This window comes from Panulirus ornatus, chromosome 16 (genome assembly GCF_036320965.1).
Source record: "Panulirus ornatus isolate Po-2019 chromosome 16, ASM3632096v1, whole genome shotgun sequence".
In the NCBI taxonomy this organism is placed as follows: Eukaryota; Metazoa; Arthropoda; class Malacostraca; order Decapoda; family Palinuridae; genus Panulirus; species Panulirus ornatus.
Window position 1 is genome coordinate 22,458,504 of NC_092239.1, and position 26,731 is coordinate 22,485,234.

The 26,731-nt window shown below is 42.8% G+C and overlaps 1 protein-coding gene across 1 annotated transcript in view; it reads right to left on the minus strand.

The window, feature by feature from the left end:
- The window catches only part of LOC139754195 (small ribosomal subunit protein mS39), a 303,614-nt gene that overhangs the window by 172,229 nt on the left and 104,654 nt on the right, over window positions 1-26,731 (minus strand). The gene's annotated exons all lie outside the window — the stretch shown is intronic.

Sequence of the window (26,731 nt, forward strand, 5' to 3'; positions counted from 1 at the left end):
CCATTTCAAAACACCCTCTTCTGCTCTCTTAATCACACTCTTTTTAGTACCACACATCTCTATTACCCTTACATTACTTACTCGATCAAACCACCTCACACCACATATTGTCCTCAAACATGTCATTTCCAGCACATCAACCCTCCTGAGCACAACTATATCCATATCCCACGCCTCGCAACCATACAACATTGTTGGAACCACTATTCCTTCAAATATACCCATTTTTGCTTTCCGAGATAATGTTCTCGACTTCCACACACCTTTCAAGGCTCCCAAAATTTTCGCCACCTCCCCCACCCTATGATTCACTTCTGCTTCCAGGGTTCCATCCGCTGCCAGATCCTCTCCCAGATATCTAAAACACTTCACTTCCTCCAGTTTTTCTCCATTCAAACTTACCTCCCAATTGACTTGACCCGCAACCCTACTGTACCTAATAACCTTGCTCTTATTTACATTTACTCTCAACTTTCTTCTTTCACACACCTTACCAAACTCAGTCACCAGCTTCTGCAGTTTTTCACATGAATCAGCCACCAGCGCTGTATCATCAGCGAACAACAACTGACTCACTTCCCAGGCTCTCTCATCCACAACAGACTGCATACTTGCCCCTCTTTCCAAAACTCTTGCATTCACCTCCCTAACAAACCCATCCAAAAACAAATTAAACAACCATGGAGACATCACACACCCTTGCTGCAAACCTACACTCACAGAGAACCAATCACTTTCCTCTCTCCCTACACGTACACATGCCTTACATCCTCGATAAAAACTTTTCACTGTTTCTAACAACTTGCCTCCCACACCATATATTCTTAATACCTTCCACAGAGAATCTGTATCAACTCTTATCATATGCCCTTTCCAGATCCATAAATGCTACATACAAATCCATTTGCTTTTCTAAGTATTTCTCTCATACATTCTTCAAAGCAAACACCTGATCCACACATCCTCAACCACTTCTGAAACCACACTGCTCTTCCCCAATCTTTCGTGCAGCTATCAATTAACACATAATCCAATAACGCTCTCTGGCCATCTCTCCTACTTACATATGTATACTTATGTATATCTCTATTTTTAAATCAGGTATTCCCAATCACCAGTCCTTTTTCAGCACATAAATCTACAAGCTCTTCACCATTTCCATTTACAACACTGAATAACCCATGTACACCAATTATTCCCTCAACTGCCGCATTACTCATCTTTGCATTCAAATCACCCATCACTATAACCCAGTCTTGTGCATCAAAACCACTAACAAACTGAATCAGCTGTTCCCAAAACACTTGTCTCTCATGAACTTTCTTCTCATGCCCAGGTGCATATGCACCAATAACCACCCATCTCTCTCCATCCACTTTCCGTTTTACCCATATCAATCTAGAGTTTACTTTCTTACACTCTATCACAAACTCCCAACACTACTGTTTCAGGAGTAGTGCTACTCCTTCCCTTGCTCTTGTCCTCTCACTAACCCCTGACTTTACTCCCATGACATTCCCAAACCACTCTTCCCCGAATAATGCCTGTTTTCTTTTCATGGCACTACCTCGCACACATGCTGGGGAGGGGGTTGTTACTTAATGTGTGGTGGGGTGGCGATGGGAATGAATAAAGGCAGACAGTATGAATTATGTACATGTGTATATATGCATATGTCTGTGTCTGTATATGTATACGTTGAGATGTATAGGTATGTATATGTGCATGTGTGGACGTGTATGTGGGTGGGTTGGCCCATTCTTTCGTCTGTTTCCTTGCGCTACCTCGCAAACATGGGAGACAGCAACAAAACATAATAGAAATAATATATGTGATAGAATGTAAGAAAGTAAATTCTCAATTAATATGGGTAAAACTGAAAGTTGATGGAGAGAGATGGGTGATTATTGGTGCATATGCACCTGGGCATGAGAAGAAAGATCATGAGAGGCAAGTGTTTTGGGAGTAGCTGAATGAGTGTGTTAGTGGTTTTGATGCACGAGACCAGGTTATAGTGATGGGTGATTTGAATGCAAAGGTGAGTAATGTGGCAGTTGAGGGAATAATTGGTATACATGGGGTGTTCAGTGTTGTAAATGGAAATGGTGAAGAGCTTGTAGATTTATGTGCTGAAAAACGACTGGTGATTGGGAATACCTGGTTTAAAAAGCGAGGTATACATAAGTATACGTATGTAAGTAGGAGAGATGGCCAGAGAGCGTTATTGGATTGTGTTAATTGATAGGCGTGCGAAAGAGAGACTTTTGGATGTTAATGTGCTGAGAGGTGCAACTGGAGGGATGTCTGATCATTATCTTGTGGAGGCTAAGGTGAAGATTTGTATAGGTTTTCAGAAAAGAAGAGTGAATGTTGGGGTGAAGAGGGTGGTGAGAGTAAGTGAGCTTGGGAAGGAGACTTGTGTGAGGAAGTACCAGGAGAGACTGAGTACAGAATGGAAAAAGGTGAGAACAATGGAAGTAAGGGGAGTGGGGGAGGAATGGGATGTATTTAGGGAATCAGTGATGGATTGCGCAAAAGATGCTTGTGGCATGAGAAGAGTGGGAGGTGGGTTGATTAGAAAGGGTAGTGAGTGGTGGGATGAAGAAGTAAGATTATTAGTGAAAGAGAAGAGAGAGGCATTTGGACGATTTTTGCAGGGAAAAAATGAAATTGAGTGGAAGATGTATAAAAGAAAGAGACAGGAGGTCAAGAGAAAGGTGCAAGAGGTGAAAAACAGGGCAAATGAGAGTTGGGGTGAGAGAGTATCATTAAATTTTAGGGAGAATAAAAAGATGTTCTGGAAGGAGGTAAATAAAGTGCGTAAGACAAGGGAGCAAATGGGAACTTCAGTGAAGGGCGCAAATGGGGAGGTGATAACAAGTAGTGGTGATGTGATAAGATGGAGTGAGTATTTTGAAGGTTTGTTGAATGTGTTTGATGATAGAGTGGCAGATATAGGGTGTTTTGGTCGAGGTGGTGTGCAAAGTGAGAGGGTTAGGGAAAATGGTTTGGTAAACAGAGAAGAGGTAGTAAAAGCTTTGCAGAAGATGAAAGCCGGCAAGGCAGCAGGTTTGGATGGTATTGCAGTGGAATTTATTAAAAAAGGGGGTGACTTTATTATTGGCTGGTTGGAAAGGTTATTTAATGTATGTATGACTCATGGTCAGGTGCCTGAGGATTGGCAGAATGTGTGCATAGTGCCATTGTACAAAGGCAAAGGGGATAAGAGTGAGTGCTCAAATTACAGAGGTATAAGTTTGTTGAGTATTCCTGGTAAATTATATGGGAGGGTGATGATTGAGAGGGTGAAGGCATGTACAGAGCATCAGATTGGGGAAGAGCAGTGTGGTTTCAGAAGTGGTAGAGGATGTGTGGATCAGGTGTTTGCTTTGAAGAATGTATGTGAGAAATACTTAGAAAAGCAAATGGATTTGTAAGTAGCATTTATGGATCTGGAGAAGGCATATGATAGAGTTGATAGAGATGCTCTGTGGAAGGTATTAAGAATATATGGTGTGGGAGGCAAGTTGTTAGAAGCAGTGAAAAGTTTTTATCGAGGATGTAAGGCATGTGTACGTTTAGGAAGAAAGGAGAGTGATTGGTTCTCAGTGAATGTAAGTTTGCGGCAGGGGTGTGTGATGTCTCCATGGTTGTTTAATTTGTTTATGGATGGGGTTGTTAGGGAGGTGAATGCAAGAGTTTTGGAAAGAGGGGCAAGTATGAAGTCTGTTGGGGATGAGGGAGCTTGGGAAGTGAGTCAGATGTTGTTCGCTGATGATACAGCGCTGGTGGCTGATTCATGTGAGAAACTGCAGAAGCTGGTGACTGAGTTTGGTAAAGTGTGTGAACGAAGAAAGTTAAGAGTAAATGTGAATAAGAGCAAGGTTATTAGGTACAGTGGGGTTGAGGGTCAAGTCAATTGGGAGGTGAGTTTGAATGGAGAAAAACTGGAGGAAGTGAAGTGTTTTAGATATCTGGGAGTGGATCTGGCAGCGGATGGAACCATGGAAGCGGAAGTGGATCACAGGGTGGGGGAGGGGGCGAAAATCCTGGGAGCCTTGAAGAATGTGTGGAAATCGAGAACATTATCTCAGAAAGCAAAAATGGGAATGTTTGAAGGAATAGTGGTTCCAACAATGTTGTATGGTTGCGAGGCGTGGGCTATGGATAGAGTTGTGCGCAGGAGGGTGGATGTGCTGGAAATGAGATGTTTGAGGACAATGTGTGGTGTGAGGTGGTTTGATCGAGTAAGTAACGTAAGGGTAAGAGAGATGTGTGGAAATAAAAAGAGCGTGGTTGAGAGAGCAGAAGAGGGTGTTTTGAAATGGTTTGGGCACATGGAGAGAATGAGTGAGGAAAGATTGACCAGGAGGATATTGTGTCGGAGGTGGAGGGAACGAGGAGAAGTGGGAGACCAAATTGGAGGTGGAAAGATGGAGTGAAAAAGATTTTGTGTGATCGGGGCCTGATCATGCAGGAGGGTGAAAGGAGGACAAGGAATAGAGTGAATTGGATTGATGTGGTATACCGGGGTTGACGTGCTGTCAGTGGATTGAATCAGGGCATGTGAAGCGTCTGGGGTAAACCATGGAAAGCTGTGTAGGTATGTATATTTGCGTGTGTGGACGTATGTATATACATGTGTATGGGGGTGGGTTGGGCCATTTCTTTCGTCTGTTTCCTTGCGCTACCTCGCAAATGCGGGAGACAGCAAAAAAAAAAAAAAGGGGGCATAGGGGAGAAAGAATACTTCCCATGCATTCCTCACGTGTCGTAGAAGGCAACTAAAGGGAACGGGAGCAGGGGGCCAGAAACCCTCCCATCCTTATATTTTAACTTTCTAAAAGGGGAAACAGAAGAAGGAGTTACGCGAGGAAAGCTCATCCTCCTCGAAGGCTCAGATTGGGGTGTCTAAATGTGTGTGGATGAAACAAGATGAGAAAAAAGGAGAAATAGGTAGTACGTTTGAGGAAAGGAACCTGCATGTTTTGGCTCCGAGTGAAACGAAGCTCAAGGGTAAAGGGGAAGAGTGGTTTGGGAATGTCTTGGGAGTAAAGTCAGGAGTTAGTGAGAGGACAAGAGCAAAGGAAGGAGTAGCACTACTCCTGAATCAGTTGTGGGAGTATGTGATAGAGTGTAAGAAAGTAAATTCTAGATTGATATGGGTAAAACTGAAAGTTCAGAGAGAGAGATGGGTGATTATTGGTGCATATGCACCTGGGCATGAGAAGAAAGATCATGAGAGGCAAGTGTTTTGGGAGCAGCTGAATGAGTGTGTTAGTGGTTTTGATGCAAAAGACCGGGTTATAGTGATGGGTGATTTGAATGCAAAGGTGAGTAATGTGGCAGTTGAGGAAATAATTGGTATACATGGAGTGTTCAGTGTTGTAAATGGAAATGGTGAAGAGCTTGTAGATTTATGTGCTGAAAAACGACTGGTGATTGGGAATACCTGGTTTAAAAAGCGAGATATACATAAGTATATGTATATAAGCAGGAGAGATGGCCAGAGAGCGTTATTGGATTATGTGTTAATTGACAGATGCACGAAAGAGAGACTTTTGGATGTTAATGTGCTGAGAGGTGCAACTGATCATTATCTTGTGGAAGCGTAGGTGAAGATTTGTGGGGGTTTTCAGAAAAGAAGAGAAAATGTTGGGGTGAAGAGAGTGGTGAGAGTAAGTGAGTTTGGGAATGAGACTTGTGTGAGGAAGTACCAGGAGAGAGTGAATATAGAATGGAAAAAGGTGAGAACAAAGGAGGTAAGGGGAGTGGGGGAGGAATGGGATGTATGTAGGGAAGCAGTGATGGCTTGCGCAAAAGATGTTTGTGGCATGAGAAGCGTGGGAGGTGGGTTGATTAGAAAAGGTAGTGAGTGGTGGGATGAAGAAGTAAGATTATTAGTGAAAGAGAAGAGAGAGGCATTTGGACGATTTTTGCAGGGAAAAAATGCAAATGAGTGGGAGATGTATAAAAGAAAGAAACACGAGGTCAAGAGAAAGGTGCAAGAGGTGAAAAAGAGGGCAAATGAGAGTTGGGGTGAGAGAGTATTATTAAATTTCAGGGAGAATAAAAAGATGTTTTGGAAGGAGGTAAATAAAGTACATAAGACAAGGGAGCAAATGGGAACTTCAATGAAGGGGGCTAATGGGGAGGTGATAACAAGTAGTGGTGATGTGAGAAGGATGTGGAATTTGGTATTTTGAAGGTGGAGGTGGAATTTTTGAAAGAAGGAGGTGGAATTTAGTATTTTGAAGGTTTGTTGAATGTGTTAGATGATAGAGTGGCAGATATAGGGTGTTTTGGTAGAGGTGGTGTGCAAAGTGAGAGGGTTAGGGAAAATGATTTGGTAAATAGAAAAGAGGTAGTAAAAGCTTTATGGAAGATGAAAGCAGGCAAGGCAAGAGGTTTGGATGGTACTGCAGTGGAATTTATTAAAAAAGGGGGTGACTGTATTGTTGACTGGTTGGTAAGGTTATTTAATGTATGTATGATTCATGGTGAGGTGCCTGAGGATTGGCGGAATGCTTCCATAGTGCCATTGTACAAAGGCAAAGAGGATAAGAGTGAGTGCTCAAATTACAGAGTTGTTACTGGGGTGAGAGAGAATCATTAAATTCTAGGGAGAATAAAAAGATGTTTGGAAGGAAGTAAATAAAGTACATAAGACAAGAGAACAAATGGAAACATCGGTGAAGGGGGCAAATGGGGAGGTAATAACCAAATGGGGAGGTAATAACAAGTAGTGAAGAAGTGAGAAGGAGATGGAGTGAATATTTTGATAGTTTGTTGAATGTGTTTGATAATAGAGCAGTAGGTATAAGGTATTTTGGTCTGGGTGGTATGCAAAGTTAGAGGGTCAGGGAGAATGGTTTGGTGAACAGAGAAGAGGTAGTGAAAGCTTTGCGGAAGAAGAAAGCCGGCAAGGCAGCGGTTTTGGATGACATTGCAAAGGAATTTATCAAAAAAAGGGGTGACTATGTTGTTGATTGGTTAGTAAGGATATTCAGTGAATGTATGGATCATGGTGAAGCACTTGAGGATTGGTGGAATGCATGCATAGTGCCACTGTACAAAGGCAAAGGGGATAAAGGTGAGTGTTCAAATTACTGTGGCATAAGTTTGTTGAGTATTCCTGGGAAATTATACGGGAGGGTATTGATTGAGAGGGTAAAGGAATGTACAAAGCATCAGACTGAGGAAGAGCAGTGTGGTTTCAGAAGTGGTAGAGGATGAGTGGATCAGGTGTTTGCTTTGAAGAGTGTATGTGACAAATAGAAAAACAGATGGATTTGTATGTAGCATTTATGGATCTGGAGAAGGCATATCATAGAGTGGATAGAGATGCTTTGTGGAGGGCTGGAAGAGCATATGGTGTGGAAGGTATGTTGCTAGAAGCAGTGAAATGTTTTTACCAAGGAAGTAAGGCATGTGTACAAGTAGGAAGAGAGGAAAGTGAGTGGTTCCCAGTGTATGTCGGTGTGCGGCAGGGGTGCATGATGTCTCCATGGTTATTTAGGGAGGTGAATGCAAGAGTTTTAGAGAGAGGGGCAAGTATGTAGTCTAGTATGGATGAGAGGGCTTGGGAAGTGACTCAGTTGTTGTTCACTGATGATACAGTGCTGGTGGCTGATTTGGGTGAGAAACTGCAGAATTTGGCAACTGAGTTTGGCAAAGAGTGTGAAAGAAGAAAAAGTTGAGAGTAAATGTGAATAACAGCAAGCTTATTAGGTTCAGTTGGGTTGAGGGATGAGTGAATTGGGAGGTAAATCTGAATGGAAAAAACTGGAGGAAGTGAAGTGTTTTAGATATCTGTGAGAGGACATACCAATGGATGGAACCATGGAGGTGGAAGTGGTTCACATGGTGGGGGAAGGAAAGTTCTGGGAGCACTGAAGAATGTGTGGAAGGTGAGAATGTTATCTCGGAGAGCAAAAATGGGTATGTTTGAAGGAATGGAGGTTCCAATAATGTTATATGGTTGTGAGGTGTGGGATATAGATAGAGTTGTGCAGAGGAGGGTGGATGTGTTGGAAATGATATGTTTGAGGACAATATGTGATGTGATCGAGTAAGTAATGACAGGGGAAGAGAGATGTGTGGTAATAAAAAGTGTGTTGAGAGAGCAGAAGAGGGTATTTTGAATTGGTTTGGTCACATGGAGAGAATGAGTATGGAAAGATTGACAAAGAGGATACATGTGTCACATGCGAAGGGAACGAGGAGGTGTGGGAGACCAAATTGGAGGTGGAAAGACAGGGTAAAGAAGATTTTAAGCGATCTGGTCTTGAACATACAGGGGGGTAAAAAGCGTGAAGGGAATAGAGTGCATTGGCATGATGTGGTATACCGAGGTCGATTTGCTCTCAATGGATTGAACCAGGGCATGTGAAGTGTCTGGGGTAAACCATAGAAAGTTTTGTCGGGCCTGGATGTGGAAAGGGAGCTGTGTTTTCGGTGCATTATATATGACAGCTAGAGACTGAGTGTGAAGGAATGTAGCCTTTGTTGTCTTTTCCTAGTGCTACCTCGCACGCATGCAGGGGGAGGGGGTTGTCATTTCATGTGCGGCGGGGTGGCGACAGGGAATGAATAAAGGCAGCAAGTATGAATTATGTACATGTGTGTATGTGTATATGTCTGTGTATGTATATATGTGTACACATTGAAATGTATACGGATGTATATGTGCGTGTGTGGACGTGTATGTATATACATGTGTATGGGGGTGGGTCGGGCCATTTCTTTCGTCTGTTTCCTTGCGCTACCTCGCAAACGCGGGAGACAGCGACAAAGCAAAATAAATAAATATATATAAAAATATCCCTGGAGATAGGGGAGAAAGAATACTTCCCACGCATTCCTCACGTGTCGTAGAGGGCGACTAAAGGGGACGGGAGCGAGGGGCCAGAAACCCTCCCCTCCTTGTATTTCAATTTTCTAAAAGGGGAAACAGAAGAAGGAGTCACGTGGGGAGTGCTCATCCTCCTCGAAGGCTCAGATTGGGGTGTCTGAATGTGTGTGGATGTAACCAAGATGAGAAAGAAGAAGAGATAGGTAGTATATTTGAGAAAAGGAACCTGAATGTTTTGGCTCTGGGTGAAATGAAGCTCAAGGGTAAAGGGGAAGAGTGGTTTGGGAATGTCTTGGGAGTAAAGTCAGGGGTTAGTGAGAGGACAAGAGCAAGGGGAGGAGTAGCACTACTCCTGAAACAGGAGTTGTGGGAGTATGTGATTGATTGTAAGAAAGTAAACTCTAGATTGATATGGGTAAAACTGAAAGTTGATGGAGAGAGATGGGTGATTATTGGTGCATATGCACCTGGACATGAGAATAAAGATCATGAGAGGCAAGTGTTTTGGGAGCACCTGAATGAATGTGTTAGTAGTTTTGATGCACCAGACCGGGTTATAGTGATGGGTGATTTGAATGCAAAGGTGAGTAATGTGGCAGTTGAGGGAATAATTGGTATACATGGGGTGTTCAGTGTTGTAAATGGAAATGGTGAAGAGCTTGTAGATTTCTGTGCTGAAAAAGGACTGGTGATTGGGAATACCTGGTTTAAAAAGAGAGGTATACATAAATATACGTATGTAAGTAGGAGGGATGGCCAGAGAGCATTATTGAATTATGTATTAATTGACAGGCGTGCGAAAGAGAGACTTTTGGATGCTATTGTGCTGAGAGGTGCAACTGGAGGGATGTCTGATCATTATCTTGAGGAGGCGAAGGTGAAGATTTGTACATGTTTTCAGAATAGAAGGGAAAATGCTGGGGTGAAGAGAGTAGTGAGAGTAAGTGAGCTTGGGAAGGAGACTTGTGTGAGGAAGTACAAGGAGAGACTGAGTACAGAATGGAAAAAGGTGAGAATAAAGGAGGTAAGGGGAGTGGAGAAGGAATGGGATGTATTTAGGGAAGCAGTGATGGCTTGCGTAAAAGATGCTTGTGGCATGAGAAGCGTGGGAGGTGGGCAGATTAGAAAGGGTAGTGAATGGTGGGATGAAGAAGTGAGACTATTAGTGAAAGAGAAGAGAGAGGCATTTGCATGATTTTTGCAGGGAAATAATGCAAATGAGTGGGAGATGTAAAAAAGAAAGAGGCAGGAGGTCAAGAGAAAGGTGCAAGAGGTGAAAGAGAGGGAAAATGAGAGTTGGGGTGAGAGAGTATCATTAAATTTTAGGGAGAGTAAAAAGATGTTTTAGAAGGAGGTAAATAAAGTGCGTAAGATAACGGAACAAATGGGAACCTCAGTGAAGGGGGCTAATGGGGGGGTGATAACAAGTAGTGGTGATGTGAGAAGGAGATGGAGTGAGTATTTTGAAGGTTTGTTGAATGTGTTTGATGATAGAGTGGCAGATATAGGGTGTTTTGGTCGAGGTGGTGTGCAAAGTGAGAGGGTTAGGGAAAACGATTTGGTAAACAGAGAAGAAGTAGTAAAAGCTTTGCGGAAGATGAAAGCCAGCAAGGCAGCGGGGTTGGATGGTATTGCAGTAGAATTTATTAAAAAAGGGGGTGACTGTATTGTTGACTGGTTGGTAAGGTTATTTAATGTATGTATGGTTCATGGTGAGGTGCCTGAGGATTGGCGGAATGCCTGCATAATGCCAATGTACAAAGGTAAAGGGGACAAAGGTGAGTGCTCAAACTACAGAGGTATAAGTTTGTTGAGTATTCCTGGTAAATTATATGGGAGGGTATTGATAGAGAGGGTGAAGGCATGTACAGAGCACCAGATTGGGGAAGAGCAGTGTGGTTTCAGAAGTGATAGAGGATGTGTGGATCAGGTGTTTACTTTGAAGAATGTATGTGAGAAATACTTAGAAAAACAAATGGATTTGTATGTAGCATTTATGGATCTGGAGAAGGCATATGATAGAGTTGATAGAGATGCTCTGTGGAAGGTATTAAGAATATACGGTGTGGGAGGCAAGTTGTTAGAAGCAGTGAAAAGTTTTTATCGAGGATGTAAGGCCTGTGTACGTGTAGGAAGAGAGGAAAGAGATTGGTTCTCAGTGAATGTAGGTTTGCGGCAGGGGTGTGTGATGTCTCCATGGTTGTTTAATTTGTTTCTGGATGGGGTTGTTAGGGACGTGAATGTACGAGGTTTGGAAAGAGGAGCAAGTATGTTCTGTTGTGGGTCTGTTGTGGATCAGAGAGCGTGGGAAGTGAGTCAGTTGTTGTTCGCTGATGATACAGCGCTGGTAGCTGATTCATGTGAGAAACTGCAGAAGCTGGTGACTGAGTTTGGTAAAGTGTGTGAGAGAAGAAAGTTGAGAGTAAATGTGAATAAGAGCAAGGTTATTAGGTACAGTAGGGTTGAGGGTCAAGCCAATTGGGAGCTAAGTTTGAATGGAGAAAAACTGGAGGAAGTGAAGTGTTTTAGATATCTGAGAGTGGATTTGGCAGCGGATGGAACCATGGAATCGGAAGTGAATCATAGGGTGGGGGAGGGGGCTAAAATCTTGGAAGCGTTGAAGAATGTGTGGAAGTCGAGAACATTATCTCGGGAAGCAAAAATGGGTATGTTTGAAGGAATAATGGTTCCAACACTGTTGTATGGTTGTGAGGCGTGGGCTAAGGATAGAGTTGTGTGCAGGAGGGTGGATGTGCAGGAAATGAGATGTCTGAGGACAATATAAGGTGAGAGGTGGTTTGATCGAGTAAATAATGTAAGGGTAAGAGAGATGTGTGGTAATAAAAAGAGTGTGGTTGAGAGAGCAGAAGAGGGTGTTTTGAAATGGTTCGGTCACATAGAGAGAATGAGTGAGGAAAGATTGACAAAGAGGATATATGTGTCAGAGTTGGAGGGAACGAGGAGAAGAGGGAGACCAAATTGGAGGTGGAAAGATGGAGTGAAAAAGATTTTGAGTGATCAGGGCCTGAACATGCAGGAGGGTGAAAGGCGTGCAAGGAATAGAGTGAACTGGAACGATGTGGTATACTGGGTCTGACGTGCTGTCAATGGATTGAACCAGGGCATGTAAAGCGTCTGGGGTAAACCACAGAAAGTTCTGTGGGGCCTGGATGTGGAGAGGGAGCTGTGGTTTCGGTGCATTATTACATGACAGCTAGAGACTGAGTGTGAATGAATGGGGCCTTTGTTGTCTTTTCCTAGCACTACTTAGCACACATGAGGGGGAGGGGGTTGTTATTCCATGTGTGGCGGGGTGGCGATGGGAATGAATAAGGGCAGACACTTTGAATTATGAACACGTGTATATATGTATATGTCTGTGTGTGTACATACATGTATACGTTGAGATGTATAGGTATGTATATTTGCATGTGTGGACGTGTATGTATATACATGTGTATGTGGGTGGGTTGGGCCATTCTTTCGTCTGCTTCCTTGCGCTACCTCGCTTTACGGGAGACAGCGACAAAGTAAAATACATAAATATAAATATGTATTTATTTATTGTGCTTTGTCGCTGTCTCCCGCGTTAGCGAGGTAGCACAAGGAACCAGACGAAAGAATGTTCCAACCCACTCACATACCCATGTATATACACACACGTCCACACAAGCAAATGTTCATACCTATATATCTCAATGTACACATATATATACACACACAGACGTATACATATATACACATGTACATAATTCATACTGTCTGCCTTTATTTATTCCCAAATATAAATATATTTGATCGGGACCTGAACATGCAGGAGGGTTAAAGGTGCGCAAGGAATAGAGTGAATTGGAACGATGTGGTATACTGATGTCGACGTGCTGTCGATGGATTAAATCAGGGCATGTGAAGCTTCTGGGGTAAACCATGGAAGATTCTGTGGGGCCTGGATGTGGAAAGGGAGCTGTGGTTTCAGGCATTATTGCATGACAGCTAGAGACTGAGTGTGAACGTATGGGGCCTTTGTTGTCTTTCCTAGCGCTACCTCGCACACATGAGGTGGGAGGGGGATGTTATTCCATGTGTGGCGAGGTGGCGATGGGAATGAATAAAGGCAGACAGTGTGAATTGTGTGCATGTGTATATATATGTGTACATTGAGATGTATGGGTATGTATATTTACGTGTGGGGACATGAAAATGAATAATATATATATATATATATATATATATATATATATAAGTCTGTTGGGGATGAGAGAGCTTGGGAAGTGAGTCAGTTGTTGTTCGCTGATGATACAGCGCTGGTGGCTGATTCATGTGAGAAACTGCAGAAGCTGGTGACTGAGTTTGGTAAAGTGTGTGGAAGAAGAAAGTTAAGAGTAAATGTGAATAAGAGCAAGGTTATTAGGTACAGTAGGGTTGAGGGTCAAGTCAATTGGGAGGTGAGTTTGAATGGAGAAAAACTGGAGGAAGTGAAGTGTTTTAGATATCTGGGAGTGGATCTGGCAGCGGATGGAACCATGGAAGCGGAAGTGGCTCATAGGGTGGGGGAGGGGGCGAAAATTCTGGGAGCCTTGAAGAATGTGTGGAAGTCGAGAACATTATCTCGGAAAGCAAAAATGGGTATGTTTGAAGGAATAGTGGTTCCAACAATGTTGTATGGTTGCGAGGCATGGGCTATAGATAGAGTTGTGCGCAGGAGGATGGATATGCTGGAAATGAGATGTTTGAGGACAATGTGTGGTGTGAGGTGGTTTGATCGAGTGAGTAACGTAAGGGTAAGAGAGATGTGTGGAAATAAAAAGAGCGTGGTTGAGAGAGCAGAAGAGGGTGTTTTGAAGTGGTTTGGGCACATGGAGAGGATGAGTGAGGAAAGATTGACCAAGAGGATATATGTGTCGGAGGTGGAGGGAGCAAGGAGAAGAGGGAGACCAAATTGGAGGTGGAAAGATGGAGTGAAAAAGATTTTGTGTGATCGGGGCCTGAACATGCAGGAGGGTGAAAGGAGGGCAAGGAATAGAGTGAATTGGAGCGATGTGGTATACCGGGGTTGACGTGCTGTCAGTGGATTGAATCAAGGCATGTGAAGCGTCTGGGGTAAACCATGGAAAGCTGTGTAGGTATGTATATTTGCGTGTGTGGACGTATGTATATACATGTGTATGGGGGGGGGTTGGGCCATTTCTTTTGTCTGTTTCCTTGCGCTACCTCGCAAATGCGGGAGACAGCGACAAAGTATAAAAGAAAAAAAAAAAAATATATATGAGAATGAGTGAGGAAAGATTAACCAAGAGGATATATGTGTCGGAGGTGGAGGGAACGAGGAGAGAAGGGAGACCAAATTGGAGGTGGAAAGATGGAGAGAAAAAGATTTTGTGTGATCGGGGCCTGAACATGCAGGAGGGTGAAAGGAGGGCAAGGAATAGAGTGAATTGGAGCGATGTGGTATACCGGGGTTGACGTGATGTCAGAGGATTGGGTCGGGGCATGTGAAGCGTCTGGGGTAAACCATGGAAAGCTGTGTAGGTATGTATATTTCGCGTGTGTGGACGTATGTATATACATGTGTATGGGGGTGGGCTGGGCCATTTCTTTCGTCTGTTTCCTTGCGCTACCTCACAAACGCGGGAGACAGCGGAAAAAAAAAAAGAAAAAAAAATATATATATTTTATTATTTATAAAAGCTTTGCGGAAGATGAAAGCCGGCAAGCCAGCAGGCTTGGATGGTATTGCAGTGGAATTTATTAAAAAAGGGGGTGACTGTATTGTTGAGTGGTTGGTAAGGTTATTTAATGTATGTATGACTCACGGTGAGGTGCCTGAGGATTGGCAGAATGCGTGCATGGTGCCATTGTACAAAGGCAAAGGGGATTAGAGTGAGTGCTCAAATTACAGAGGTATAAGTTTGTTGAGTATTCCTGGTAAATTATATGGGAGGGTATTGATTGAGAGGGTGAAGGCATGTACATAGCATCAGATTGGGGAAGAGGAGTGTGGTTTCAGAAGTGGTAGAGGATGTGTGGATCAGGTGTTTGCTTTGAAGAATGTATGTGAGAAATACTTAGAAAAGCAAATGGATTTGTATGTAGCATTTATGGATCTGGAGAAGGCATATGATAGAGTTGATAGAGATGCTCTGTGGAAGGTATTAAGAATATATGGTGTGGGAGGCAAGTTGTTAGAAGCAGTGAAAAGTTTTTACTGAGGATGTAAGGCATGTGTACGTGTAGGAAGAGAGGAAAGTGATTGGTTTTCGGTGAATGTAGGTTTGCGGCAGGGGTGTGTGATGTCTCCATGGTTGTTTAATTTGTTTATGGATGGGGTTGTTAGGGAGGTGAATGCAAGAGTTTTGGAAAGAGGGGCAAGTATGAAGTCTGTTGGGGATGAGAGAGCTTGGGAAGTGAGTCAGTTGTTGTTCGCTGATGATACAGCGCTGGTGGCTGATTCATGTGAGAAACTGCAGAAGCTGGTGACTGAGTTTGGTAAAGTGTGTGAAAGAAGAAAGTTAAGAGTAAATGTGAATAAGAGCAAGGTTATTAGGTACAGTAGGGTTGAGGGTCAAGTCAATTGGGAGGTGAGTTTGAATGGAGAAAAACTGGAGGAAGTGAAGTGTTTTAGATATCTGGGAGTGGATTTGGCAGCGGATGGAACCATGTAAGCAGAAGTGGATCATAGGGTGGAGGAGGGGGCGAAAATTCTGGGAGCCTTGAAGAATGTGTGGAAGTTGAGAACATTATCTCGGAAAGCAAAAATGGCTATGTTTGAAGGAATAGTGGTTCCAACAATGTTGTATGGTTGCGAGGCGTGGGCTATGGATAGAGTTGTGCGCAGGAGGATGGATGTGCTGGAAATGAGATGTTTGAGGACAATATGTGGCGTGAGGTGGTTTCATCGAGTAAGTAACGTAAGGGTAGGAGAGATGTGCGGAAATAAAAAGAGCGTGGTTGAGAGAGCAGAAGAGGGTGTTTTGAAATGGTTTGGGCACATGGAGAGAATGAGTGAGGAAAGATTGACCAAGAGGATATATGTGTCGGAGGTGGAGGGAACGAGGAGAAGAGGGAGACCAAATTGGAGGTGGAAAGATGGAGTGAAAAAGATTTTGTGTGATCGGGGCCTGAACATGCAGGAGGGTGAAAGGAGGGCAAGGAATAGAGTGAATTGGAGCGATGTGGTATACCGGGGTTGACGTGCTGTCAGTGGATTGAATCAGGGCATGGTTTACCCCAGACGTTTCACATGCCCTGATTCAATCCACTGACAGCACGTCAACCCCGGTATATATATATATATATTTTTTTTTTTTTGCTTTGTCGCTGTCTCCCGCGTTTGCGAGGTAGCGCAAGGAAACAGACGAAAGAAATGGCACAACCCACCCCCATACACATGCCTTGATTCAATTCACTGACAGCACGTCAACCCCGGTATACCACATCGATCCAATTCACTCTATTCCTTGCCCTCCTTTCACCCTCCTGCATGTTCAGGCCTCGAACACACAAAATCTTTTTCACTCCATCTTTCCACCTCCAATTTGGTCTCCCTCTTCTCCTCGTTCCCTCCACCTCCGACACATATATTCTCTTGGTCAATCTTTCCTCACTCATTCTCTCCATGTGCCCAAACCATTTCAAAACTCCCTCGTCTGCTCTCTCAACCACGCTCTTTTTATTTCCACACATCTCTCTTACCCTTACGTTACTCACTCGATCAAACCACCTCACACCACACATTGTCCTCAAACATCTCATTTCCAGCACATCCATCCTCCTGCGCACAACTCTATCCATAGCCCACGCCTCGCAACCATACAACATTGTTGGAACCACTATTCCTTCAAACATACCCATTTTTGCTTTACGAGATAATGTTCTCAACTTCCACACATTTTTCAAGGCTCCCAGGATTTTCGCCCCCTCCCCCACCCTATGATCCACTTCCGCTTCCATGGTTCCATCCGCTGCCAGATCCACTCCCAGATATCTAAAACACTTTACTTCCTCCAGTTTTTCTCCATTCAAACTTACCTCCCAACTGACTTGACCCTCAACCCTACTGTACCTAATTATCTTGCTCTTATTCACATTTACTCTTAACTTTCTTCTTTCACACACTTTACCAAACTCAGTCACCAGCTTCTGCAGTTTCTCACATGAATCAGCCACCAGTGCTGTATCATCAGCGAACAACAACTGACTCACTTCCCAAGCTCTCTCATCCACAACAGACTTCATACTTGCCCCTCTTTCCAAAACTCTTGCATTCACCTCCCTAACAACCCCATCCAGAAACAAATTAAACAACCATGGAGACATCACACACCCCTGCCGCAAACCTACATTCACTGAGAACCAATCACTTTCCTCTCTTCCTACACGTACACATGCCTTACATCCTCGATAAAAACTTTTCACTGCTTCTAACAACTTGCCTCCCACACCATATATTCTTAATACCTTCCACAGAGCATCTCTATCAACTCTATCATATGCCTTCTCCAGATCCATAAATGCTCCATACAAATCCATTTGCTTTTCTAAGTATTTCTCACATGCATTCTTCAAAGGAAACACCTGATCCACACATCCTCTACCACTTCTGAAACCACACTGCTCTTCCCCAATCTGATGCTCTGTACATGCCTTCACCCTCTCAATCAATACCCTCCCATATAATTTACCAGGAATACTCAACAAACTTATACCTCTGTAATTTGAGCACTCAATCTTATCCCCTTTGCCTTTGTACAATGGCACTATGCACGCATTCTGCCAATCCTCAGGCACCTCACTATGAGTCATTTTTTTTTTTTTTTTTTTTTTTTATACTTTGTCGCTGTCTCCCGCGTTTGCGAGGTAGCGCAAGGAAACAGACGAAAGAAATGGCCCAACCCCCCCCATACACATGTACATACACACGTCCACACACGCAAATATACATACCTACACAGCTTTCCATGGTTTACCCCGGACGCTTCACATGCCTTGATTCAATCCACTGACAGCACGTCAACCCCTGTATACCACATCGCTCCAATTCACTCTATTCCTTGCCCTCCTTTCACCCTCCTGCATGTTCAGGCCCCGATCACACAAAATCCTTTTCACTCCATCTTTCCACCTCCAATTTGGTCTCCCTCTTCTCCTCGTTCCTTCCACCTCCGACACATATATCCTCTTGGTCAATCTTTCCTCACTCATTCTCTCCATGTGCCCAAACCATTTCAAAACACCCTCTTCTGCTCTCTCAACCACGCTCTTTTCATTTCCACACATCTCTCTTACCCTTACGTTACTTACTCGATCAAACCACCTCACACCACACATTGTCCTCAAACATCTCATTTCCAGCACATCCATCCTCCTGCGCACAACTCTATCCATAGCCCACGCCTCGCAACCATACAACATTGTTGGAACTACTATTCCTTCAAACATACCCATTTTTGCTTTCCGGGATAATGTTCTCGACTTCCACACATTTTTCAAGGCTCCCAAAATTTTCGCCCCCTCCCCCACCCTATGATCCACTTCCGCTTCCATGGTTCCATCCGCTGACAGATCCACTCCCAGATATCTAAAACACTTCACTTCCTCCAGTTTTTCTCCATTCAAACTCACCTCCCAATTGACTTGACCCTCAACCCTACTGTACCTAATAACCTTGCTCTTATTCACATTTACTCTTAACTTTCTTCTTCCACACACTTTACCAAACTCCGTCACCAGCTTCTGCAGTTTCTCACATGAATCCGCCACCAGCGCTGTATCATCAGCGAACAACAACTGACTCACTTCCCAAGCTCTCTCATCCCCAACAGACTTCATACTTGCCCCTCTTTCCAAGACTCTTGCATTTACCTCCCTAACAACCCCATCCATAAACAAATTAAACAACCATGGAGACATCACACACCCCTGCCGCAAACCTACATTCACTGAGAACCAATCACTTTCCTCTCTTCCTACACGTACACATGCCTTACATCCTCGATAAAAACTTTTCACTGCTTCTAACAACTTGCCTCCCACACCATATATTCTTAATACCTTCCACAGAGCGTCTCTATCAACTCTATCATATGCCTTCTCCAGATCCATAAATGCTACATACAAATCAATTTGCTTTTCTAAGTATTTCTCGCATACATTCTTCAAAGCAAACACCTGATCCACACATCCTCTACCACTTCTGAAACCACACTGCTCTTCCCCAATCTGATGCTCTGTACATGCCTTCACCCTCTCAATCAATACTCTCCCATATAATTTACCAGGAATACTCAACAAACTTATACCTCTGTAATTTGAGCACTCACTCTTATCCCCTTTGCCTTTGTACAATGGCACTATGCACGCATTCCGCCAATCCTCAGGCACCTCACCATGAGTCATACATACATTAAATAACCTTACCAACCAGTCAACAATACAGTCACCCCCTTTTTTAATAAATTCCACTGCAATACCATCCAAACCTGCTGCCTTGCCGGCTTTCATCTTCCGCAAAGCTTTTACTACCTCTTCTCTGTTTACCAAGTCATTTCCCTAACCCTCTCACTTTGCACACCACCTCGACCAAAACACCCTATATCTGCCACTCTATCATCAAACACATTCAACAAACCTTCAAAATACTCACTCCATCTCCTTCTCACATCACCACTACTTGTTATCACCTCCCCATTTACGCCCTTCACTGAAGTTCCCATTTGCTCCCTTGTCTTACGCACCCTATTTACCTCCTTCCAGAACATCTTTTTATTCTCCCTAAAATTTAATGATACTCTCTCACCCCAACTCTCATTTGCCCTCTTATATACATATATATATATATATATATATATATATATATATATATATATATATATATATTTTAAGGCGAGTAGGAATCCTTTAGTTATTAATATCTTCAGAAGTCTCCAGTGCTTTTCCAGGTCAAGGCAGGATTTAATATTTAAATCCAGGAGACAATAGATAACATATGCCTTTTTTTTCAGTGCATTATACTTATAGGAGCATAAATGAGGTCATTTTTCACCTGTTCCTGGTACTACCTTGTTAACGAAGGAAACAGCGAAAAACTATGAAAAACTCCATTGTAGGAAGCATATGTGGATATAATGTTCATGAGCTGTAAATGAAAGTGAAAACTTAATGATTTTAATGAATGACCATACTGAATGTATAGTCATACTAAGATGTTAATATTTCATGCATTTACTAACTACAGCAAGTAAAACTTTTGAAAACTCATCTGAGTATCTTTTCTCTAAGTTTTACTGTAATACCATACAAAGAAAGCAGCCAGTAATCTATGTTTACCCTAAGCTGAATTTGTAAAATTTGTAAAGACTGCTCCTATCCTTACTAGCACAAGTTGAATATCATGATTCATTTTGACAACTTCTGAGAAAGTCACTCCCAAAAATTGGTCAGAGTTGCAAAATCCAATTTTAACCCCTGTATCATTTAGAAATAACAAACATTCATAACTCTTACAAAAAAGAATATAAACTAACCAAAAACATTCCTTTTGAGCAACACTTGTATATCATTGGAGGCATGTGAAGCGTCGGGTAAACCATGGAAAGTTGTGTGGGGCCTGGATGTGGAAAGGGAGCTGTGGTTTCGGGCATTATTGCATGACAGCTAGAGACTGAGTGTGAACGAATGGGGCTTTTGTTGTCTTTTCCTAGCGCTACCTCGCACACATGAGGGGGGAGGGGTATGGTATTCCATGTGTGGCGAGGTGGCGATGGGAATGAATAAAGGCAGTGTGAATTGTGTGCATGGGTATATATGTATGTGTCTGTGTGTGTATATATATGTGTACATTGAGATGTATGGGTATGTATATTTGCGTGTGTGGACGTGTATGTATATACATGGGTGTGGGGGTGGGTTGGGCCATTTCTTTTTTCTGTTTCCTTGCGCTACCTCGCACACGCGGGAGACAGCGACAAAGCAAAATAAAAATAAAAAAAATATATATATATATATATATATATATATATATATATATATATATATATATATATATATATATAAGGAGAAGAGGGAGACCAAATTGGATGTGGAAAGATGGAGTGAAAAAGATTTTGTGTGATCGGGGCCTGAACATGCAGGAGGGTGAAAGGAGGGCAAGGAACAGAGTGAATTGAGATGTGGTATACCGGGGTTGACGTGCTGTCAGTGGATTGAATCAAGGCATGTGAAGCGTCTGGGGTAAACCATGGAAAGCTGTGTAGGTATGTATATTTGCGTGTGTGGACGTATGTATATACATGTGTATGGGGGGGGGGTTGGGCCATTTCTTTCGTCTGTTTCCTTGCGCTACCTCGCAAACGCGGGAGACAGCAACAAAGTATAAAAAAAAAAATATATATATATATATATATATATATATATATATATATATATATATATATATATATTGGGAGAAGCTCTTTGATGAGACTTTACTCTTAGTGATGCAGCCTTCTTAAGGTGAATTAATTTTCAATTTAACCTCAAGTGATTGGAGTCTGGTTAGACCTTATTTATATTTATACATATGTACAGTGTAGACACAGTCTTGTGTGTAACAGACACAGGAGAAATGGAAGTATATCTCCAAGATCTTTTATTTATCACATCTTCAGGCAAACCTGCATGAGGTTACAGCACGAGTGAAAAGTCATTTTTGGCAAGGCTGTATCCTTAGGAGTACAGTCTCTTTAAAGGAATCCCTCATTCCTCTGCTACTAGATTTAGTGTAGTCTTGGGCTGCAGGGGCCTCTGGAGGGGTCCTGGGTAACAACAGTACCCTTTCTTGGAAATGGGTTCTATGGCAATTACAAATAGGTGTTATACAACCCCAGGACCCCTTTTATGAAAAAGATGTGTACATATATATATGATATATAGGGAGCGAGGAGCTGGAAATCCTCCCCTCTCGGTTTTTTTTTTTTCTTTTTTTTTTTTGGTTGCTGTCTCCCGCGTTTGCGAGGTAGCACAAGGAAACAGACGAAAGAAATGGCCCAACCCACCCCCATACACATGTATATACATACGTCCACACACGCAAATATACATACCTACACAGCTTTCCATGGTTTACCCCAGACGCTTCACATGCCCTGATTCAATCCACTGACAGCACGTCAACCCCAGTATACCACATCGATCCAATTCACTCTATTCCTTGCCCTCCTTTCACCCTCCTACATGTTCAGGCCCAGATCACACAAAATCTTTTTCACTCCATCTTTCCACCTCCAATTTGGTCTCCCACTTCTCCTCGTTCCCTCCATCTCCGACACATATATCCTCTTGGTCAATCTTTCCTCACTCATTCTCTCCATGTGCCCAAACCATTTCAAAACACCCTCTTCTACTCTCTCAACCACGCTCTTTTTGTTTCCACACATCTCTCTTACCCTTACGTTACTTACTCGATCAAACCACCTCACACCACACATTGTCCTCAAACATCTCATTTCCAGCTCATCCACCCTCCTGCGCACAACTCTATCCATAGCCCACACATCGCAACCATACAACATTGTTGGAACCACTATTCCTTCAAACATAACCATTTTTGCTTTCCGAGACAATGTTCTCGACTTCCACACATTCTTCAAGGATCCCAGGATTTTCGCCCCCTCCCCCACCCTATGATCCACTTCTGCTCCCATGGTTCCATCCGCTGCCAGATCCACTCCCAGATATCTAAAACACTTTACTTCCTCCAGTTTTTCTCCATTCAAACTTACCTCCCAATTGACTTGACCCTCAACCCTACTGTACCTAATAACCTTGCTCTTATTCACATTTACTCTTAACTTTCTTCTTTCACACACTTTACCAAACTCAGTCACCAGCTTCTGCAGTTTCTCACATGAATCAGCCACCAGCGCTGTATCATCAGCGAACAACAACTGACTCACTTCCCAAGCTCTCTCATCCCCAACAGACTTCATACTTGCCCCTCTTTCCAAAACTCTTGCATTCACCTCCCTAACAACCCCATCCATAAACAAATTAAACAACCATATATATATATATATATATATATATATATATATATATATATATATATATATATATATATATATATATATTTTTTTTTTTTCAAACTATTCGCCATTTCCCGCATTAGCGAGGTAGCGTTAAGAACAGAGGACTGGGCCTTGAGGGAATACCCTCACCTGGCCCAATTCTCTGTTCCTTCTTTTGGAAAATTAAAAAAAAAAAAAAAAAAAAAAAACGAGAGGGGAGGATCTCCAGCCCCCCGCTCCCTCCCCTTTTAGTCGCCTTCTACGACACGCAGGGAATACGCGGGAAGTATTCTTTCTCCCCTATCCCTAGGGATAATATATATATATATATATATATATATATATATATATATATATATATATATATACAGACATATACATATATACACATGTGCATAATTCATACTTGCTGCCTTTATTCATTCCCTTCGCCACCCTGCCACACATGAAATGACAACCCCCTCCCCCACATGTATGCGAGGTAGCGCTAGGAAAAGACAACAAAGGCCACATTCGTTCACACTCAAGTCTCTAGCTGTCATGTATAATGAACCAAAACCACAGCTCCCTTTCCACATCCAGGCCCCACAAAAGTTTCCATGGTTTACCCCAGATGCTTCACATGCCCTGGTTCAATCCATTGACAGCACTCTATTCCCTGCACACCTTTCACCCTCCTGCATGTTCAGGCCTCAATCACTCAAAATTTTTTCACTCCATCCTTCCACCTCCAATTTGATCTCCCATACATATATATATATATATATAAAAAAAGCGAGATATACATAAGTATACTTATGTAAGTAGGAGAGATGGCCAGAGAGCGTTATTGGATTACGTGTTAATTAACAGGCGTGCGAAAGAGAGACTTTTGGATGTTAATGTGCTGAGAGGTGCAACTGGAGGGATGTCTGATCATTATCTTGTGGAGGCTAAGGTGAAGATTTGTATGGGTTTTCAGAAAAGAAGAGTGAATGTTGGGGTGAAGAGGGTGGTGAGAGTAAGTGAGCTTGAGAAGGAGACCTGTGTGAGGAAGTACCAGGAGAGACTGAGTACAGAATGGAAAAAGGTGAGAACAATGGAAGTAAGGGGAGTGGGGGAGGAATGGGATGTATTTAGGGAATCAGTGATGGATTGCGCAAAAGATGCTTGTGGCATGAGAAGAGTGGGAGGTGGGTTGATTAGAAAGGGTAGTGAGTGGTGGGATGAAGAAGTAAGAGTATTAGTGAAAGAGAAGAGAGAGGCATTTGGACGATTTTTGCAGGGAAAAAATGCAATTGAGTGGGAGATGTATAAAAGAAAGAGACAGGAGGTCAAGAGAAAGGTGCAAGAGGTGAAAAAAAGGGCAAATGAGAGTTGGGGTGAGAGAGTATCATTAAATTTTAGGGAGAATAAAAAGATGTTCTGGAAGGAGGTAAATAAAGTGCGTAAGACAAGGGAGCAAATGGGAACTTCGGTGAAGGGCGCAAATGGGGAGGTGATAACAAGTAGTGGTGATGTGAGAAGGAGATGGAGTGAGTATTTTGAAGGTTTGTTGAATGTGTTTGATGATAGAGTGGCAGATATAGGGTGTTTTGGTCGAGGTGGTGTGCAAAGTGAGAGGGTTAGGGAAAATGATTTGGTAAACAGAGAAGAGGTAGTGAAAGCTTTGCGGAAGATGAAAGCCGGCAAGGCAGCAGGTTTGGATGGTATTGCAGTGGAATTTATTAAAAAAGGGGGTGACTGTATTGTTGACTGGTTGGTAAGGTTATTTAATGTATGTATGACTCATGGTGAGGTGCCTGAGGATTGGCGGAATGCGTGCATAGTGCCATTGTACAAAGGCAAAGGGGATAAGAGCGAGTGCTCAAATTACAGAGGTATAAGTTTGTTGAGTATTCCTGGTAAATTATATGGGAGGGTATTGATTGAGAGGGTGAAGGCATGTACAGAGCATCAGATTGGGGAAGAGCAGTGTGGTTTCAGAAGTGGTAGAGGATGTGTGGATCAGGTGTTTGCTTTGAAGAATGTATGTGAGAAATACTTAGAAAAGCAAATGGATTTGTATGTAGCATTTATGGATCTGGAGAAGGCATATGATAGAGTTGATAGAGATGCTCTGTGGAAGGTATTAAGAATATATGGTGTGGGAGGAAAGTTGTTAGAAGCAGTGAAAAGTTTTTATCAAGGATATATATATATATATATATATATATATATATATATATATATATATATATATATATATATATATATATGTATATATATATCCCTGGGGATAGGTATCCCTGGAGATAGGGGAGAAAGAATACTTCCCACGTATTCCCTGCATGTCTTAGAAAGTGACTAAAAGGGGAGGGAGCAGGGGGCTGGAAATCCTCCCCTCGTTCTTTTTTTAATTTTCCAAAAGAAGGAACAGAGAAGGGGGCCAGGTGAGGATATTCCCTCAGAGGCCCAGTCCTCTATTCTTAACGCTACCTTGCTAATGCGGGAAATGACGAATAGTTTGAAAGAAAAAGAAAAGAAAGCAATATTTTTTTTTTTTTTGCTTTGTCGCTGTCTCCCGCGTTTGCGAGGTAGCACAAGGAAACAGACGAAAGAAATGGCCCAACCCACCCCGATACACATGTATATACATGCATCCACACACGCAAATATACATACCTACACAGCTTTCCATGGTTTACCCAGACGCTTCACATGCCCTGATTCAATCCACTGACAGCAAGTCAACCCCGGTATACCACATCGATCCAATTCACTCTATTCCTTGCCCTCCTTTCACCCTCCTGCATGTTCAGGCCCCGATCACACAAAATCTTTTTCACTCCATCTTTCCACCTCCAATTTGGTCTCCCACTTCTCGTTCCCTCCACCTCCAACACATATATCCTCTTGGTCAATCTTTCCTCACTCATTCTCTCCATGTGCCCAAACCATTTCAAAACACCCTCTTCTGCTCTCTCAACCATGCTCTTTTTATTTCCACACATCTCTCTTACCCTTACGTTACTTACTCGATCAAACCACCGCACACCACACATTGTCCTCAAACATCTCATTTCCAGCATATACATCCTCCTGCGCACAACTCTATCCATAGCCCATGCCTCACAACCATACAACATTGTTGGAACCACTATTCCTTCAAACATACCCATTTTTGCTTTCCGAGATAATGTTCTCGACTTCCACACATTCTTCAAGGCTCCCAGGATTTTCGCCCCCTCCCCCACCCTATGATCCACTTCTGCTTTCATGGTTCCATCTACTGTCAGATCCACTCCCAGATATCTAAAACATTTTTTTTTTTTTTTTTTGCTTTGTCGCTGTCTCCCGTATTTGCGAGGTAGCGCAAGGAAAGAGACGAGAGAAATGGCCCAACCCACCCCCATACACATGTATATACATATGTCCACACACGCAAATATACATACCTACACAGCTTTCCATGGTTTACCCCAGACGCTTCACATGCCCTGATTGAATCCACTGACAGCAGATCAACCCCGGTATACCACATCGATCCACTTCACTCTATTCCTTGCCCTCCTTTCACCCTCCTGCATGTTCAGGCCCCGATCACACAAAATCTTTTTCACTCCATCTTTCCACCTCCAATTTGGTCTCCCACTTCTCCTCGTTCCCTCCACCTCCGACACATATATCCTCTTGGTCAATCTTTCCTCACTCATTCTCTCCATGTGCCCAAACCATTTCAAAACACCCTCTTCTGCTCTCTCAACCACGCTCTTTTTATTTCCACACATCTCTCTTACCCTTATGTTACTTACTCGATCAAACCACCTCACACCACACATTGTCCTCAAACATCTCATTTCCAGCACATCCACCC